Source organism: Anomaloglossus baeobatrachus, chromosome 7 (genome assembly GCF_048569485.1).
Source record: "Anomaloglossus baeobatrachus isolate aAnoBae1 chromosome 7, aAnoBae1.hap1, whole genome shotgun sequence".
Lineage (NCBI taxonomy): Eukaryota > Metazoa > Chordata > Amphibia > Anura > Aromobatidae > Anomaloglossus > Anomaloglossus baeobatrachus.
The window spans coordinates 142,322,789-142,342,639 of NC_134359.1; positions in this window are offsets into that span (position 1 = coordinate 142,322,789).

Here is a 19,851-nt window from a genome sequence, read left to right on the forward strand (position 1 = left end):
ACCTTTTCTATGGTAGATGCTCTAACTATCTCTTATATGTGGCGGCTTCGTTATTACACCTGGTGCTCCCTGTATGTAATAAGTGTAAACGCAAATAATGTATATTATAGAACTTGCGGAGCAAGAGTGACACCCGGTGGAATTTGATAATCACTACAATTTGCTTATCATTTTGTAAGCGGCACTGTGCAATCTATATGCATGTTTTTTAGTGTTGCCGGCTATATTTATTATGGAGCATAATTTCCCATGAGCTTATGTATTTGGCTACACTGTATTATATGCAGGCACATCTAGGTATCATCTATAATGTTCCAGGTATTTATATATAGTGTTTTTTTTCCTACCTGGTGTTCTCTGCATGTAATAAATGAAAACGCAAATATTTGCATACTTTACAATTTGTGGAGAAAGGGTGACACCTGGTGGATTTATAATTTATATATGTAATTAGTGGCACTAAAAATTGTATCTATTATAGAGCATACTTGCATATATATGCATATATTTAGTCATACTATACTATATGCATGAATATCTAGCCATAGTATTATATATGTTATACATGTATATTGGTGTATATGGTTCCGTTATATATATTATGATGCACATGTTTTCGTCCATACATGCACTTGTAAACAATATTTACTAAAAATAAAGATAAATTAAATTTGAAACAGTTGATTCCTATTTATTATTGGGCTGTTTGATCGTTTTTTCCTTTCCTTTTCCTACACACACACACAATGCACCCCCCATCACCCCCTACACACACACACACACACATACATACACACACACACACACACACACAATGCACCCTCCATTACCCCTCCCCCCACACACAATACAATGAAACCCTCATCACCCCCTACACACACAAATTACACTGCCCCATCCCTACACACTCCTGCCTCCCCCCTCCCTCGGAATACAGCACTCCCCCTCTGCCTGTCACAAAGCTGTGTTCCTTCACAAATGGTCCCTGTTATGTGTCCTCAGCCCCTCCCCACTCATCCCCATTCATTACACCTGTCTCTTTGGCTCCTCTATGGAGCACTTACCACTGCCTGATGCATCCAGTGTGGCGCCCGCAGCACTGTGATGACGTCAGCAAGGTACTGATCTCATCACATTGCTGCATGTCGGGGGCGGGGCCCAGTCCTGGCACTATGTTCAAATATATTTACGTTTAAAAGACGCAAATACATTTGAATAGGAAGGAGGAAGCTGCAGTCACCGGCACCGACTCTGCTGCACTCCTCTGCAGTGTGTACATGCCGGGCACACAGCAGAGCCGGCACAGCACAGCGCGCTGCCTCCTGCTGCCCAGCATGTACACACTGCGGAGGAGCGCAGCAGTGACAGCAGATACAGCGGCCCACTACACCGTGCCCCTGCTTCTAGGGAGGGGGGGCAGCTGCCCCTGCCACTCGCTGGGTACGCCCATGATGGCCGCAGCACATAGCAGGGAGCTCATTGGCACACCTCTGACCCCGGAAGTGCAAGCGCTGGTGCTTCCGGGGTCGATCAGCGTCCTGTGCCCGCAGTTTGTTTTTGCGTCTTAAAGACGCAGATACAAATAAATGGAAGTTCGCCGCCCCCCCCCCCTTCCTCGAACACACAGCTGATTTATTAGACTGTCTTTACGGAGGGGGAGAGGGTGTGAAGGAAAAATAAGAAAAATGCTGACAGGTGCCTAGTGGCAAGTATGGTCCTGGTGGTGGGGGCCCCCTTAGAAGCTCTTTTGGTGGGGGCTCCGGGGCTGGAGCCCCGCCTGCTCCACCTGTAATCCGACCATGGTCGCAGTCATTGTTCAATTCACACAGTGCCTTGAATTCATCGCCAGTCATACCTGGATGTTTACAAGATTTGCCATTTGATTTTTTGAGAATTGCAAGATCCTTATTAAAAGGTAGAGACAAAGGCATCTAGTAAAGACATTTATGATTGTTATATCGTTACTACCATTAGATAGGCCAAACAGAGTTAAAAATAATTCAGATACATTAGATCTAGCAGGCATAGGATTTTGAGGAAACCGATTGATAAGCTTAACCCCTTCACGACCAGCCGATTTTTCCCTTTCCATTCTTTTTCTGAGAGACGTAACTTTTTTATTTTTCAGTCAATATGGTCATGTGAGGGCTCATTTTTTGCGGAACGAGCTGTACTTTTAAATGAAACCATCATTTTTACCATATAGTGTACTAGAAAACGGCAAACAAATTCCAAATTCAGAAAAATTGCAAAAAAAGTGCGATAGCACTATGGTTTTTGAGATATTTTATTCACTGTGTTCACTATATGGTAAAACTAATGTGTGGGTGTTATGCCTCAGGTCGGTGTGAGTTCGTAGACACTAAACATGTATAGGTTTACTTTTATATAAGGGGTTAAAAAAAATCGGACGTTTGTCCGAAAAAAGTGGCGCACGTTTTACGCCATATTCCGTGACCCGTATCGTTCTCATTTTTCGGGATCTATGGCTCAATGACGATTTATTTTTTGCGTCTCGAGCTGACGTTTTTAATGGTACCATTTGTGCGCAGATGCTACGTTTTAATCGCCTCTTATTGCATTTTGCGCAAAAGTTGTGGCGAGAAAAAAACATCGTTTTGGCGTTTGGAATTTTTTTTGCCGCTACGCCGTATACTGATCAGATTAATTGATTTTATATTTTGATAGATCGGGCGTTTCTGAACGCGGCGATACCAAATGTGTGTATATTTTTTCTTTTTTTAACTCTTTAATTTTCAATGGGGCGAATGGGGGGTGATTTGAACTTTTAGGTTTTATTGTTTTTTTTTAATTTTTTAAAACTTTTTTTTTTACTTTTTTTTTTATTTTACTAGTCCCCCTAGGGGGCTATTGCGATCAGCATTCCGATCGCTCTGCAGTATCTGCTGATCACAGCTACAAGGCTGTAAACAGCAGATACGCTCTCTTTCTCTTTTGCTGTGCCGCTGGCACAGCGCAAGTGAAAGCAAGTCAGGTGTAGTACAGGAGTCATCACATGACCCTGTGCTACCATGACAACTATCGGGAGTCACGTGATCGCGTCACTTGACTTCCGGTATCGGGCGGTAAGTAAATGTTTACCGTGATCGCGCTTATAATGTTACATATTGACAGCGCCATATAAGGGGTTAAACGGCACGAGCAGATAACGATTCTGCTCGTGCCTAGCAGGCACACATCTCAGCTGTGAAAATCAGCTGAGATGTGTGCCGATCGCAGCATGATGCTGCCGGCAGACCGCGGGCAGTAACATTATGACCGCAAGGACGTAATTTTACGGCCCGCGGTCGTTAAGGGGTTAAAGGGAACCAATCACCAGAATTTTCGTATATAAGCTAAACACAGTGCTATACTGGCACTATCAGGCTGATTCTATACATACCATTAGTGGTCAGCTCGGATGTTTAGGTTTTGAAATCCAAAAAAGTAAAGTTTATAAAATTAGCTGCTTGTTGAGTGACAGCAGCTGAGGAGCAGATAATATATTCACAAATGATTCACTTTGCCTTGCAGGACCTGTGTGAGGTCATACCCATGTGGCCTGGTATCCAGCTTTGGTGGCTGAGACCCCGCCCCTTCTGGTCCTTTTGGTATGACCTCACCACAGGTCTTGCAAAAGACAAAGTGAATTGTTTGTATAATGCTTATGCTAATTCTAAAAGGGGGAGGAGATAACTATGAATATATTATCTGCTCCAGTGCAACTGTCACTCAAGAAGCTGCTCATTTTATAACATTTACTTTTTTGGATTTCAAAACCTAAACATCTGAGCTGACCACTACAAGTATGTATAGAATCAGCCTGATAGTGCCAGTATAGCATGGGCTTTAGGTTATATACGAAAATCTCAGTGATTGGTTCCCTTTAATAGATCTATGAAACCTAAATAAATCCATTTCAAGATCAAACCATTGAGTATGAGTATTAGGACTGAAAGTCCCTTGATTAGACTAGAGAGAAAGAGACTCAACTCTTTACTGGTGTAAGACAATAAAATATAGTAACGAGATTGCCTTATATAGATCCAGCATAATACCGCCATATAGTAACAAGATTGCATTGGATAAACTCAGCATAATACCTTCAAATAGTAACTACATTACATTGTATATTCCCAGTATAATACGGCCATATAGAAGTCACATTACATTGAATTGTATAGACCCTGCATAATACTGCCATATAGTAACGAAATTGCATTGTATTGACCCAACAGACAAAAAAGAAAAGGAAATACGATCAAACACTCATATTATTCTGTATCAAAAAGGATTTTATTAAATTACTCATAACAATTAAATATTTTTCAAGTTCATTGGTGGGCAAAATATATATGCATCAATTGGACATTTTAAAAGGACTGAGATCACATTTCATATGAACCAAAGTAAAGTTCTGCTGTGCTGTACTAAGATAATGCACCACTAGGGGTCACACTAGATCTAATTCAATATAGGGCTTTGATTATAAAGTGCCATAGTAGTGCACATAATATAATATAATATACCACTAGGGGTTGCTAGGAATCTTATTATAAAAGATTCCAACACAATCTAATGCAACCTATATCACAATGGAGACCGCATTAAAGGGGGCTTTACACGCTGCGACATCGCTAATGCGGAGTCGTTGGGGTCACGGAATTTGTGACGCACATCCGGCCGCATTAGCGATGTTGCTGCGTGTGACACCGATGAGCGATTTTGCATCGTTGCAAAAACGTGCAAAATCGCTCATCGGTGACATGGGGGTCCATTCTCGATTATCGTTACTGCAGCAGTAACGATGTAGTTCGTCGCTCCTGCGGCAGCACACATCGGTACGTGTGACGCCGCAGGAACGAGGAAGCTCTCCTTACCTGCCTCCCGGCCGCTATGTGGAAGGAAGGAGGTGGGCGGGATGTTACGTCCCGCTCATCTCCGCCCCTCCGCTGCTATTGGGCGGCCGCTCCGTGACGGCGATGTGACGCCGCACGGACCGCCCCCTTAGAAAGGAGGCGGTTCGCCGGTCACAGCGACGTCGCCAGGCAGGTAAGTATGTGTGACAGGTCTGGGCGATGTTGTACAGCACGGGCAGCGATTTGCCCGTGTCGCGCAACAGATGGGGGCGGGTACCCACACTAGCGATATCGGGACCGATATCGCAGTGTGTAAAGTAGCCTTAAGAGTCTACTAAAATACTTGCATATTCACCTCAGTGAAGTAAAGTGCAGTTAATTGCAGCAAACAGCAAGCAATCACACAGTCCAGTACCCGGCGCCCTACATGTGTTTCGGCTTTCCAAGGTCCTTCGTCAGGGGTGGTTAACGTAGTAACAAGATTGCCTTGTATAGATCCAGCATAATACCACCATATAGCAACAAGATTGCATTTGATAGACCCATCATAATACCACCTAATAGTAACCACAATACATTGCATTGTATATACCCAGTATAATACGGCCATATAGAAACACATTACATTGAATTGTATAGACCCTGCATAATCCTGCCAAATAGTAACGAGATTGCATTATATTGACCCAGTATAATACAACCATATAGGAACCATATTATATTGCGGTTCCATTACCTACATCTGTCTCTGCTCTGCTACATCTGACCGTCTCAGCTCTGCTACATGAGTGAGAAGGTACATCTGTCTGCTCTGCAAAGCATTGTTAGTCATCTGATGTAGTGAAAGAAAAAAAGAGAGAAGAGGGCGCTCCTGTGTGTAAGAGTAAACTTTATGTGGTGAATAATGAAACAATTGCACTCACCTATGAGTGTTGTACTACAGGTACAACACTGTCTGTTAGCACTGACAGAGAGATTCAGGTTACCCCGTAGCTGGCCGACACGGATCCTGCTGAATGATGATCACACAGCAAACTTTGATTTCACCGCTGCTGGTGCTCAGAGCTCCTGCAATCCTCCTGTTTGGTTAGGTGTCTCACTCCTGGATCAGATAAGAGGAATTCCGTTCCCACAGAGCCAGGGTAATCTGATGTTTAAAGCTGGTGTCACACATAACGACGACGACAACGACGTCGCTGCTACGTCACCATTTTCTGTGACGTTGCAGCGACGTCCCGTCGCTGTCGCTGTGTGTGACATCCAGCAACGACCTGGCCCCTGCTGTGAGGTCGCCGGTCGTTGCTGAATGTCCAGCTTCATTTTTTGGTCGTCACTCTCCCGCTGTGACACACACATCGCTGTGTGTGACAGCGAGAGAGCGACGAAATGAAGCGATCAGGAGCCGGCACTAGCAGCTGCGGTAAGCTGTAACCAGCGTAAACATCGGGTAACCAAGGGAAGACCTTTCCCTGGTTACCCGATGTTTACGCTGGTTACCAGCGTCCGTCGCTCTCGCTGCCAGTGCCGGCTCCTGCACTGTGACATGTGGCTGCAGTATGCATCGGGTAATTAACCCGATGTATACTGTAGCAAGGAGAGCAAGGAGCCAGCGCTAAGCAGTGCGCGCGGCTCCCTGCTCTCTGCACTGACATGTAGCTGCAGCACACATCGGGTTAATTAACCCGATGTGTACTGTACCTAGGAGAGCAAGGAGCCAGCGCTAAGCGCGGCTCCCTGCTCTCTGCACATGTAGCACAGCGACGTTATGATCGCTGCTTCTGCTGTGTTTGACAGCTAATCAGCGATCATAACAGCGACTTACAAGGTCGCTGTTACGTCACCGAAAATGGTGACGTAACAGCGACGTCGTTGTCGCTGTCGCTTAGTGTGACACCAGCTTAAGTCAATGTAATTAGATCTCCTAAGGCTGGAGCTGCGGCACCCCGTGGACTCCCAAAGGAGAGATAAGGTATTCAAAGAAGACGCTACCTGAGGAAGGGGGAAATTATTATTGTTTTATTGTATCCCTGAAACGCGTTGTAGCTCAAATAAATCTTCACTATTTATCTCCTATCTCCTTTGTGAGCAGCGCCCTTTACACCGTGGTTTTTTTTGTTTTGTTTTTTTTCCTTCTTCTTTGAATACCTCATCTGATGTAGTGTTTCTGTTCTGCTACATCTGAATGACACGGTTTGATGTAGCAGAGAAAAATGTAGTGTCTCCGACAGTCTCAGCTTTTCTACATCTGACCATCTCACTCGGATGTAGCAGAGCAGAGACGGTCATATGTAGTAAAGAAGAGAGAGGGTAACGAGCAGTGCCGAGCACGCATGTGTGTCGCCCCTGTGTCGGCAGCCTACCGCTGCCGCCCAGATCCGGATCTGGATCAATGGTGGCTTGAGGGGTCTCCGGACCCGAGGGGTCGGGGTCGCGTGGCCACCCGGAATAAAGGGGGGTTAATTACAGGGGAAGGTGTGGAAGGTTTGTGACGCCACCCGTGGTTTGTGGTAAGATGGAGTACCACCACTGTGATTGCGAGTACCCGGTGGTGATGGTGTGGGTAGCCAGGTGTTTAACCCCTCCACGGGTAGGGGGGATGCCCCGGGACTTGGTGATGGTGTCGGGGAGGTGTCGTCAGGCCGGTAGGGCTTAATTGCTGACTCACTCAGTCCAATAATGCTGTCAACTGTGGTAAACCAAAGTTTTTGATGCCACTGCAGCAGGTAGGGAGCACGCCTGGATCCCTTGCCCGTTGGTGTTGCTTGTTAGCCTGTGACCTTGACTTTGGCATCTCTCTTCTGTAGTTGGTCTCTTGTAGCATAGAACTAAACGGGTCCCGCTCACCAGTATGGCTAACTGGGTGAGCTTGCTCTCAGGGTTCACTCTTGGGATTTTCTGGGCTGTGTAGTGGGAAAGTCCTATCCCACTCGTTGCGCTAGTACCCCGATTTTGGAGCAAGTGGAGAATGGATCTTGAAGGCTCCGTCCTCGTCGGGTAAATTACCAGGACGCCTGAAGCTACTTCCTGGCCTAGGGTCCACGTACCCCGTCATGCCCTGGCCCCTGCCCGGTGATGGTACACGGCCACCGGCTGTCCTCCTCGACAGTCCGTGCCCTATGTCACATCCCCTGCGACCAGGGTCCATCTTCTACCAGGCCCAGACCAACGTCTGCCACCTAGTAGTCTCAAGGAGCCCAGCTCCTGACCTCTCCTCTCGAGAGTCACTTCACAACTCTCTTGTGACCTCTCCTCTTGAGAGTCACCACACAACTGTCTCCTGACACTCCTGACCTCCCCTTACCAACACCCCAAGTGGGTGACCCTATTTCCTTCAGGCTGTCCACTGATGTGTTTGGTGGGTGTGGTACAGAGTGTTCCTAGGGTTTTGATTAGCTTGTTCTTAGCAACACCAAAGGTCAGGGACCCGTAACCAAGGTGGAGGTGGATATCATGCAGAAGGGCAGATTGCACAATACCCTGTGACGACCTGATAGCCTAGGGCGTCACTCATGCCCATCACTAGTCATCAGAAAAAACATTGAACGCATGTACATCAAATGACATTTGATGTTTATTAACCCTTCATTCTTCGACTTTTTCCAATTGTAGAGTTTTCCTGTGCGATAATCCTCATTGTCTCTATGCCATTTTTGACGTTTAACACCTTACAATTCTTGTTGAATCTTTACAGAATGATTGGTAATGGACTCCTTAAAAATATCATAATCCTAAGTAGACAAATGGTTCTGAATCAGAAATGCCACCAAGGGGAAAGAAAAATGGTTACTTCCCTTTAAATAATGCTTTGTATCGCCTCGACGCGTTTCCCCTTCCAGGATACAAGGATCATCAGGAGGCTGAAGGATCATGAATATAAGATGTGGATGGAGAGGTAATCCATGGCTGTGCGCCCAGATCACAGGATGTCCGGGGTTTAAAAACCGGCGCCAATCATGGTCACATGGACCTGGCAACCAATCGAATTCTTTGGCTACTCTGTCTCCAGAAATCACACTGCGCATGTCATTTCTGATCCGGTCATAAGAGGTCCTCAGTTAATCACTGCGCCTGCGTGCGCTTGTTCCAGCTTAACTAGTAATACAGCCTGTGCGTCAGGAGGCGGTAGCCAGACCAATCGGCCACTCCACCCACACAAGCCACCATAGAGACGCCGTCCTAATGAATACTGCGCTGCCCCCGGGGGCAGGAAACCAGACACCGGAGCTCAAGAGCTTCACTGCTCTTCACAGCTTTGATGTCGTTTAATTGTCAAAGAGAATAAATTATAATTGACATGATCCTTTTGGAAACCCCTCCGTCATTGCCCTGTAAAAGGGGGTACACGGTTTATAAATACCTTTATCATTAGGTTATATTTTCTTTGGTAATTATAGTCTGTCTTTTAAATCAACCCATGAATTTGATCCTCTCATTATGACGAATTTTTGGTCTGGTCAACATAGGGTTAATAGTTTCAGTGGAGTGATCAGCGCTCAGTTGTGTTTTTTTTTGTTTTTTTGTTTTCCCCCCTCAAACAGATCGCCGGTTTTTGTTTAATGATGGGCCTGTCTGATGGGTTGGTATAATAGGAGTCTTATAGAAACTCTTTATTCATGTAAACCATTCTGTATACACAGATAAACAGATGGTGTGTAGATACCTATGAGGGGGTTTTTCTCCGGTATCAGCCCCTTTTAATATAGCAGATGGTGATCTCTATCAGGATCCTTATGACGATGGGGGAATGTGACATAGTTGGTAGCTATTTGGCATCTTTGTCTATCTTCCCTTCTTATTATCGCACCTTTGGTGTGCATATTGCTATTGTGAAACTGAGCGCGCATGCGCAGTGAAGCTCTTGAGCTCCGGTGTCTGGTTTCCTGCCCCCGGGGGCGGCGCGGTATTCATTAGGACGGCGTCTCTATGGTGGCTTGTGTGGGTGGAGTGGCCGATTGGTCTGGCTACCGCCTCCTGACGCACAGGCTGTATTACTAGTTAAGCTGGAATGAGCGCACGCAGGCGCAGTGATTAACTGAGGACCTCTTATGACCAGATCAGAAATGACATGCGCAGTGTGATTTCTGGAGACAGAGTAGCCAAAGAATTCGATTGGTTGCCAGGTCCATGTGACCATGATTGGCGCCGGTTTTTAAACCCCGGACATCCTGTGATCTGGGCGCACAGCCATGGATTACCTCTCCATCCACATCTTATATTCATGATCCTTCAGCCTCCTGATGATCCTTGTATCCTGGAAGGGGAAACGCGTCGAGGCGATACAAAGCATTATTTAAAGGGAAGTAACCATTTTTCTTTCCCCTTGGTGTATCCTGTTCACCTTTATATGCTTGGTTTTTTAAGCGTTTATCTGATTGTCTTTAGACACTGCACTGTTTTGCATGCACTTTGCCCAGATTGGGGCTATGCAGTGTCTATTGAGAGAGAATATATTTATTTAGTGATGAAGTTTTTCCATGCATGATGGCCACAATATATCAGGACAAGAGGGGGGCGTAAAATAACCGTTTGATGTAATGGTGCACATTGTTTTCAGGTGTGATTCCCCTATTTTGTCCTGTATAGCTGTTTTCAATCCCTTGGAAGCAACTTGTAGTCTGACATATTGGAAATTATCCCTTCAAATCTCTGGAAGTATTTTGTAGTCTGACAGATATTGAAAGTTACCAATACCTTGTATGCATGATTATCATTGTGTGGCCATCAGGAGTGTAATTAACATTTAATTCACTAACTAGTTAGGGCATAGTGAGGGTTAGCCGACGTGGAACGGGGGCGCCCAAAACAGTTACGGTGTCAAACCCTCCGTTGGCAGGTAGGAGCAAGGTCCCCCCTAGGGAATTGTAGGGACCCCATATATTTCAGCTCCTCCTCTCATGTGACCCTATGTGTGCAATATCACTGGGTGTTTTGTTTATTTTTAATATATATCAATAAAGATAGTCATTTTAATTGGAATTTGAGGTTTTTTCTGTTTATATATTTACATTGTCAAAGCCATAATTGTGTTTAAGGTCAGATAAGGACGGTGTCCGTAGAAATGATGGATCTTCTTCTATTCAATTAAGAATCCATTCCTCTTCTTCCACAACAGTCTAGTCTCTTGATAATTACCATCCATGATAAAAAAAAAAAATTGGGATTTTAAAACCAGGATTAGAGCTCTTCGAACTTTCAAAAAAATGGAGGGTCCCTGCTAAATTTTAAAAAAAAACCCGGATCCGCTACGTAATCTGGTAACCATATAAGTCAATGGGGACCAGAATCCGGAGATTAAAAATGTTGGTGGTGTAAGGGGGTGGCAGTAGCCCCAAAGCCTCCCGACGACCTGGTTTTATGTTATTAGAAAGGTGGGTTGGGGTTGGAGTTCCATATTTCCCCACTAGAGGGCACAGTGTCCCCACAGTTGAGTGCAGGGGGGAAGGGATGAGCTCAGAGGAAATAGTGGAGGACACTAGTTAGAGGAAAGGAGGGGAGCAAAGAAGCAGATGAGCAAGACAGAGGCTGTAGAGAGACTGGAGTGGAGGCTAATCGAATCCTAACGTGAAGAAGGCCACCCTGTGGCTTGAGGACTGGTGGATAAAGACATGGATGCAGCAGGTGTGGGGCTAAGTCCTAGGGACCGCCACCGTGTAGGATTGCTGAGGAACCCTGGGAAGAGGGAGATCAACATGGCCAGAGCACCCATATCCACAGGGAGAAGGGCTGGTAATCTAGGAGGCCGGTGTAACTCTCTGACAGCCAGGGGGATGAGAATAGTGGGGAAATGTATATCATGACAGGTGAAAAAATTGTGCCTTTCCTCTGGAAAAGGTGTTTATAAATCCATTAAAGTACGAATGTTGTAGGAAAAACTGGAGTCTGCCTCTAATTTGGTGGTACGGAAAGCTGCCACTAAGGTAAGAGAAATACAGCCTTTGGCAGCAGGTCCCACACCAGCACCAACATCCCCACATCCTGTTTCATTAAATGAGCTGGTCAGTGAAAACACAACTACAACCCCCAGCCTCAGCAGAGCCCCCGGCCGGTTCTTCAGTGGAAGGGATAAAGGGGTAGGAACGCTTGCGGTGTACTCACCGAGGCTGTGTCATGGTGGCACACTCCTTTCGGGCCAGGCTTTCCCTTCTGGAGCCGACAATAAACCCTCATTGAATATTTACTGCTTTCTCCACCACCGGCGCGTGTAATTGGTTGAAGTTAGATGCGCCCCCACCCTGAGTGACAGCGTGTCAACTGACTGCAACCAATCACAGGTGCCAGTGTGACGCCCTGGCCTAGCCAGGTAGTCACAGACACAACATCACAAACCCCCTTCCCTGGACAGGTCACACCAGTCACACATTAAATCGTTGACACCCTCCAGGGTTGATGTCCACACCAGGTGGGGCGGAGCCAGGTGGTTGACCCCACCCACCGAGGAATTCACAGGCCTGGAGGCGGGAAAAACAGAGGGAGTTGACAGAGAGTGGAGAGCTAGGAGGCAGTGGTTGTTGGTGAAGAGTGGAACTGTTGGTGTCTGGGTTGGAGCCCAGGCACTTCCAGCAAGGTAGGCAGACAGTGGTGGCCGTCTGCAGGAGTTGGTGACGGTCACCGGAACCGTAGGACAGGGGTCGGGCGGTGGCCCGCCGGTACCGAACCGGGGAGCCGATTGGAGCCAAGCACCAGGCAGGGTACTCCCCTGTATTAACAGAGACCCCGACTAGGCTGGAAACCGCCCTTTAGTCACATTTACTGATTGCGGTCTGGACCTCAGGGGTTCATTCCCACCCAAGTCCCGATTGAAGGCAACAGTCCAACCGTTCCGGATAACTGCCACCGCCAAGGGCCAGAGATCCATAGGGCCAGCGTCTGCGGGAAAATGGGCTCCTCCGGCACGTATATGCCGGGGAGCGGACTACCGGTGCCCAGGCATTGGAGTCAAGATACAAAACACAGGTGCAGGGAAATGACAGCCACCATCAACCCATCCAAGGGAAACACTGCAGCCGGCTGCGGGCCCCGTCCGGCCATTTGGTTTACCAGAGACTCTGTCGATCTGTGTCTGAGTGAGTACACCTGTGCCATCCGGCACCGCGCTGTGCTGCGCCGCAACACTGAACCCTGCAAAACCCCTTCTATGGAACTCTCCCTCTCTACCGGGCCCCAGGACCAACAGCCCCTACCCACGGAAGGGTCAACACCTAGCTGCTCCCCGCCATCGCTACCGGGAGCCCCGTCACCAGCAGCGTCACGAACTCTATATATATATATCCCAACAATCCAACTCCCCTTTTCACTCGTGGGCGAGGAGCGCTGCTCGAGCCCCGGGTCCGGCCCACTCGAGCCACCGAGGAGAAGGTACCAGACCCGAGAGTGATCCCTCGAGCAGCCAGCCCCCGGGACGGAGGGCTGGCCCCGCCCGCGACCACTTGGCTTCACGAACAGGATAGAACCGATCTACTTTCCAGTAGAAGTGCGCCTTGTGGTTCCCGTCATTGGCGTCCCGCTGAAAAATCTGAAGATCCGCCATTTTGGGCGCGAAGATTTCCCGCTCGAGTCGTCTTCCCGTGCAGTGGAGGCGCGAAAAATAAAGCCCCGCCCCCAAAAAAGTGACGTGTTATAGAAAGACCAAGGGGGATGGGAGGAAGATGTCAGTACCTACCGGAGACGGCGAAGGAGTGTCAGCTGCAGTAGTGGCGGCGCCCGAAGACAGGAACATGGCGGCCCCCGCTCTGGTCGCACAAACGGGGGAGACCACGGATCCAGCGGTCGCCCAGGTAATGCCGATCTCCCTGCCATACGTGCCCAGTACTACCTGGCTACCCCAGTACAATGGTAAGCCCGACGCCTTACAGGTGTTCCGGAAAAAGATAAACCCGATTCTTGACTTGTATACCATGACTGGCAGACAACGTGCGACGGTAGTGCTCGGGCAGCTGACCGGCACGGCTGAGCAGGAGATGGAGACCTGGACGGATGGGGACCGGGCCTCGGTAACCACTATCTTTGAAAAACTCCAGACCGCCTTTGAAACCTGTACCGAGGCTGAGTTGCGGATGCAGTTCTACCAGTGTCGGCAGCGGCCCGCGGACAGCATCAGGGACTATGCCTTGCGCTTGCAGACGGCCCTTCGGACCCTGAGGCAGGTAGACACCATCAGCGAGGCCAACAGCAACAAAATGTTAGTGGAGCAGTTTCTGCAGGGACTGGGGTCTGCTGAAGACCGCAAGCAGTTGCGGTTATGGACTCTGGAGCACGCTGACCTAGACTTTACATTACTAAAGGAGCGTGCCATCAAAGCCCTGCAAGCACCAACTGCTAGCGCTCATGACGTGGCCCCTTGGCCGGCTGAAACTGCCCCCGTGTCGATGGCACCCCCTCCCTTAGCTCTACCGGCCCCTGCTACACCCGTCGGGACAATGGAAGCGCTGGCCTTGCAAGTCCGACACATGAATGAAGACCTCACCCGGATCCTCGCCGCCCTCCAGCTCCCGACGAGAGTCAAGCCCCGGAGAAAATCCAGCTCGCCGACAGCCCGGGGGATGTCCCTTGGATGCAGCGGAGGAAGAACACCGATCCGCAGTATGGGCCACCTGTGTGCTACAGGTGCAACAAGCCTGGCCATTACTCTAGGCGATGCCCGTTAAAAGAGCAACCCCTGGGGCCAAGGGCCAATCCTCAGGAGTAGACCATCATGGCCCGGATGATTGGAGAGACCGGTTTGTAGGAGGTCGCCCCATCATTTCCCTGGTGGTGGATGGCGTCCCGACCATGGCCCTGTTGGACACTGGATCGCAGGTAACCACTATGCCTTCCTCATTGTGCCAGCAATATTGGGCCGATAGTGAGCTTGTCCCTCCCGATGATAGCATGACTGTGATTGCAGCCAACAGGTTACCTATGACCCAGGTGGGACTCAAGGAGGTGACCCTGACTGTGGGACGGACCCAGCTGAAACACCAAGGGATGATTGTGGTGCTGAATAAATCCAGTGACCGTAACCCAAAGGTGGTCCTAGGGACCAATGTGATTGAGCACTGTATGGGGGAGGTGTTGCGCTTGTTGCAGCAACTATCTGCCACTGCAGCAGGGGGTCGGCAGAGGGCCCTACAGCGTGAGATCCGAGCCCTCCTGCATCGGCAGCAAGTGAATCTGACGGGTGGAGAGATTGGTGGAGTGCGGGTGACGGATGCAGCCCCTTTGGTGGTCCCGCCAAGGAGCGAGATGATGATTTGGTGTAGGGCAGCAGTAGGCCCCCAGGGACGGGATTACCCGGCGTTGGTGGAACCTTCGCCTTCAGAGCACTGGCCCACAGTCATGGTGGCCAGAGGAGTGATTGACGTCAAGAAAGGGAGAGTGCCTGTGCGCGTGTTGAATTGCGGGGAGGAAGAGATTAGGCTTCCCTGCTACGCCACCATAGCTAAGCTGTTCACCATAGACACTTGTGCCATCCACGACACCACCCCCACTACCCCTGCACCCAACATGAGCAGTGACACCCCATCCATGCAGCCAGAGGAATGGTGCCAGGAGTTATATATCGGCACTGAAGCTACACCACAAAGAAGGGGTACACAGGGTAGTCCAAGAGTATGAGCAGGTTTTCAGCAAGCACCTGCTAGATTTCGGGAGGATTAAGGGAGTTCAACACCATATCCCCACAGGCACACATCCACCCATCAAGAAGAGATATAGGCCGGTACCACCAGCACACTATCAATGCGCCAAAGACATGTTGAGGAACATGAAAGAGACAGGGGTCATCCGGGATAGTTGTAGCCCCTGGGCGGCTCCACTGGTGCTGGTAAAGAAGAAAGATGGCACCATGAGAATGTGTGTGGATTATCGGAAGAACAATCAGATAACGCATAAAGATGCCTACCCTCTCCCCCGCATTGAAGAGTCACTGGCTGCACTAAAAACTGCTAATTACTTCTCTATCCTTGACCTTACCAGCGGATACTGGCAGGTGGCGGTTGCACCAGACGATCGTGAGAAGACCGCATTTGCTACCCCCATGGGACTCTGCGAGTTCAACAGTATGCCGTTTGGGCTGTGCAATGCCCCGGGGACCTTCCAACGGCTTATGGAGTGCTGTTTGGGGCATCTCAACTTTGAGACTGTTCTGCTGTATCTGGATGATGTGATCGTGTATTCTAAAACGTATGAGGCCCACTTGGAGCACCTGGCAGAAGTGTTCGTGGCCCTCTCCAAGTACGGGATGAAATTGAAGCCCTCCAAGTGCCACCTGCTGAAACCCAAGGTGCAGTACCTCGGACACGTGGTAAGCGTAGAAGGTATCACCCCGGACCCTGAAAAGATTACTGCTATTCAGAGCTGGCCATGACCAACCGCAGTGAGGGAAATAAGTCAGTTCCTGGGCTTGGTGGGTTATTACCGTCGCTTCATCAAGGGGTACACGAAGATGGCTGCACCCATGCAAGATCTCCTCGTGGGACAGACCAAGAATGGCAGAGCCCCAGGACCCCCGTCTGTTTGGGAAGAGAAGCATGAGGAGTCCTTCTGCCAGCTGAAGTCAGCCTTGATGGGAAGAAATCTTGGCCTACCCCGACTACAGACTCCCGTTCGTCCTCTACACTGACGCCAGCAATGTGGGTCTGGGTGCGGTACTGTCCCAGGTGCAGGATGGGAAGGAAAAGGTGATCGTCAACGCTAGCAGAAAACTCCGGCCGATGGAAAGGAACCCCGAAAATTACAACTCCTTCAAGCTTGAGTTTTTAGCCCTTGTGTGGGCAATAACTGAAAGGTTCAAGCATTACCTCGCCGCCGCGAAGTTTACTGACTACACGGATAACAATCCATTGACACATCTGGGTGCCCTGGAGCAGCGGTGGATGGCTCGACTGTCCAATTACGATTTCACCATCAAGTACCGGGCCGGCCGCAAGAACACCAATGCGGATGCGCTATCCCGGATGCCGCACTTGCATGATGAAGGGGTGGAGGACGGCGACCTCGAAGAGATTGAGCTACCGGCATTCCACCAGCCAAGGGAAGAGGTACCCTGTGTCAACCAACAGCAGGCGATCCTCGATCCGCTACCCAGCCAGGAGTGGCAAGAAGCTCAGGACCAAGAACCTGCAGTCCAGTTGGTCAAGACCATGCTCGCACAGGGCTCCTCCAGGATGGACCCTGCGGCCCCCCCTGAAGCCCAGCGGTTGTGGAAGGAAAAGGACCGGCTGTGCCTACATCAAGGGAGACTGTACAGGGAGCTGATCAACCCGAAAACCCATGAGAAGGTTCGCCAGCTGGTGGTCCCCCAGAAAAGTGTGCCCAAGGTCCTGCAAGCCTACCATATGATGGTGCAGGGCACTTCGGTTGGAAGAAGCTGGAAATGTTGCTGAGGGAGCGGTTCTACTGGAGCGGGATGCGAGAGTCTGTGGAGGCCTGGTGCCGAGAATGCGGCCCCTGCACCCTGAGAAGGCGGGACAAGGCCAGGAAGAAGGCCTCCTTACAGCCGATCATCACTCATCAGCCATTGGAGTTGGTTGCCCTAGACAACGTCAAACTCGCGCCCAGCCGAAGCGGGTATACCTATGCCCTAACCATTGTAGACCACTACTCCAGGTTCATGGTGGTTGTCCCTGTGAAAGATCTGACGGGCCGTACCGTAGCTCAAGCATTCCAGGCCTACTTCTGCCGACCGCACGGCTACCCAAAGAGGGTGCTCACGGACCGGGGCCCAGACTTTGAAGCGGAGGTGTTCCAGGAGTTTTGTCACCTGTACTGGTGCAAGAAGATCCGGACCAAGCCATACCATGCCCAGACCAACGGGATGTGTGAGAAAATGAATCACCTGGTCCTGAACCTCCTCAAGACACTACCGTTGGAGGAGAGGAACCTGTGGCCAGAGAAGCTGCCTGACCTGGTGGACATGTACAATAACATCCCCTGCGGTTCCACCAACTGTACACCCGCGTACCTGATGAGGGCCCGACCGGGGCGGCTGCCGGTAGATCTGGAAATGGGCCTGGAAGCACCCGAAGCTATCCCCTCCAATGCTAACTGGGACGCCAAGCGACAGACGCAGTACCGACGGATCCAGGAATACATGGAGAGGAATCTGCGCCAGAGTCGAGAAAGGCAAGAGCAGCGCTTCAATAAATGGGCTCCGGCTGTTCCCTTCGAGCCCGGGGATGTAGTGCTGAAACGCAAGAGAAGAACACACAAGCTCGATTATCCGTGGGAAAGGACCCTATATGTCAAACAACCAACAGGATGAGAGAATGAGAAGACCTATCTGATCAGCCGAGACCAGGGGAAGACCACGGCTACTATTTCCAGGGACCACCTGAAAAGATGCCCAGATCCCCTAAGGTTGGTGAATGAGACTCCGGCTCCCGTGCTGAGCGGGGAGAAGAAGGAAAAGGTGATTCATACCGTGATGGGCGACTTCCCAGCAGACTGGCCTATGCAGAATGGCGTGGTGATTGTTCCCATGATAACGTTCCCACAACCTGTGGAAGAAAGAGAGATGGAGACACCCGCCTGCGAGCCACCCGAACAAGCACCCAGGGATGCACCTATCCTACACCCCCGTAGGTCTCTACCTGCCATGCCTGATACAAGGGAAAAGGGACCGGTTGTCCCTTCTGTCCCCCTGTCTCCCATCGACAGTACCGGTCCACACAACCTAACTTAGGTAGGCCCCCACTCAGGTATAGGGAAACTGCCCTTTAGGGGTGCAATATGTTGATTGTGTAAATAGCTGGATGAATGATCACTAATCACCCGATGCTTTCACCTGATTTGCAAAGTTAAGGCTAAAGCAAGTCCCCGTTGGGAATGATGTTGTCCCTGTTGTCCCCACTCCCAAAGAGCCCGGCCGAGAACTTGCAGGCCACCCAAAAACTATTGGGTTTGTAAATATTCTGCCCCAATTGCCCTTTCCGCCACTGCCAGTCTCCGGAGAGGCTGGTTGGAGGAAGGACCCGCAGCAGAGCAGGCTGGGGTCCGGTCACCACCGGGACAGGTGACCATCCTCCGGGTCGGGGGGTCCCCTTGGACATGGGGCCCCTGAGTGACTGCCAGGTGCAAAACACCATACCCATTCCCGTTTGGGTAGCCTGGGCCAGGTTCCTGTTTCCGGACTGGGGAAAAGGGGTGCTGCCCGTTTCTTAGGGGCAGCATCAAGGTCTAGGTTGCTTGGGTGGGAAAGCGGAAGAACATGGACCCGTTCCCTGTTGTTAATAAAAGTGTTTCCGTTTGTAATGGTTTAAGAATGTGCCTCCCGTAAGGGAAGAAATGAAAAAAAGATGCTTAATGTTTTCATGTTTTGTTTCCCGTTGTTTTTATATCTTTTCAGAAAAATAAAACCGGTGGTGGACGGGCAGCCCACGGACGGTCTGCATTAAACCAAGGGGGAATGAGACGCCCTGGCCTAGCCAGGTAGTCACAGACACAACATCACACCCCCCCTCCCCTGGACAGGTCACACCAGTCACACATTAAATCCTTGTTGACACCCTCCAGGGTTGATGTCCAAACCAGATGGGGTGGAGCCAGGTGGTTGACCCCGCCCACCGAGAAGTTCACAGGCCTGGAGGTGGGAAAAACAGAGAGAGTTGACAGTTAGAGAGTGGAGAGCTAGGAGGCAGTGGTTGTTGGTGAAGAGTGGAACTGTTGGTGTCTGGGTTGGAGCCCAGGCACTTCCAGCAAGGTAGGCAGACGGTGGTGGCCATCTGCAGGAGTTGGTGACGGTCAGCGGAACCGTAGGACCGGGGTCGGGCGGTGGCCCGCCGGTACCGAACTGGGGAGCCGATAGGAGCCAAGCACCAGGCAGGATACTCCCCTGTATTAACAGAGCTACTCATTTTTAAAAATTATGTTATCTCGAGTCTACTCCATTTCAAGCATCTTAAATATTTTGGGTTGTAAAACACTAACTTTCAAGTTATTTACAGAAAAGGGGGAGTTTTTAGACTTAGGGATTGGGGAATAATAAAACACCACACTTAAGGTAATAGAACTTTCA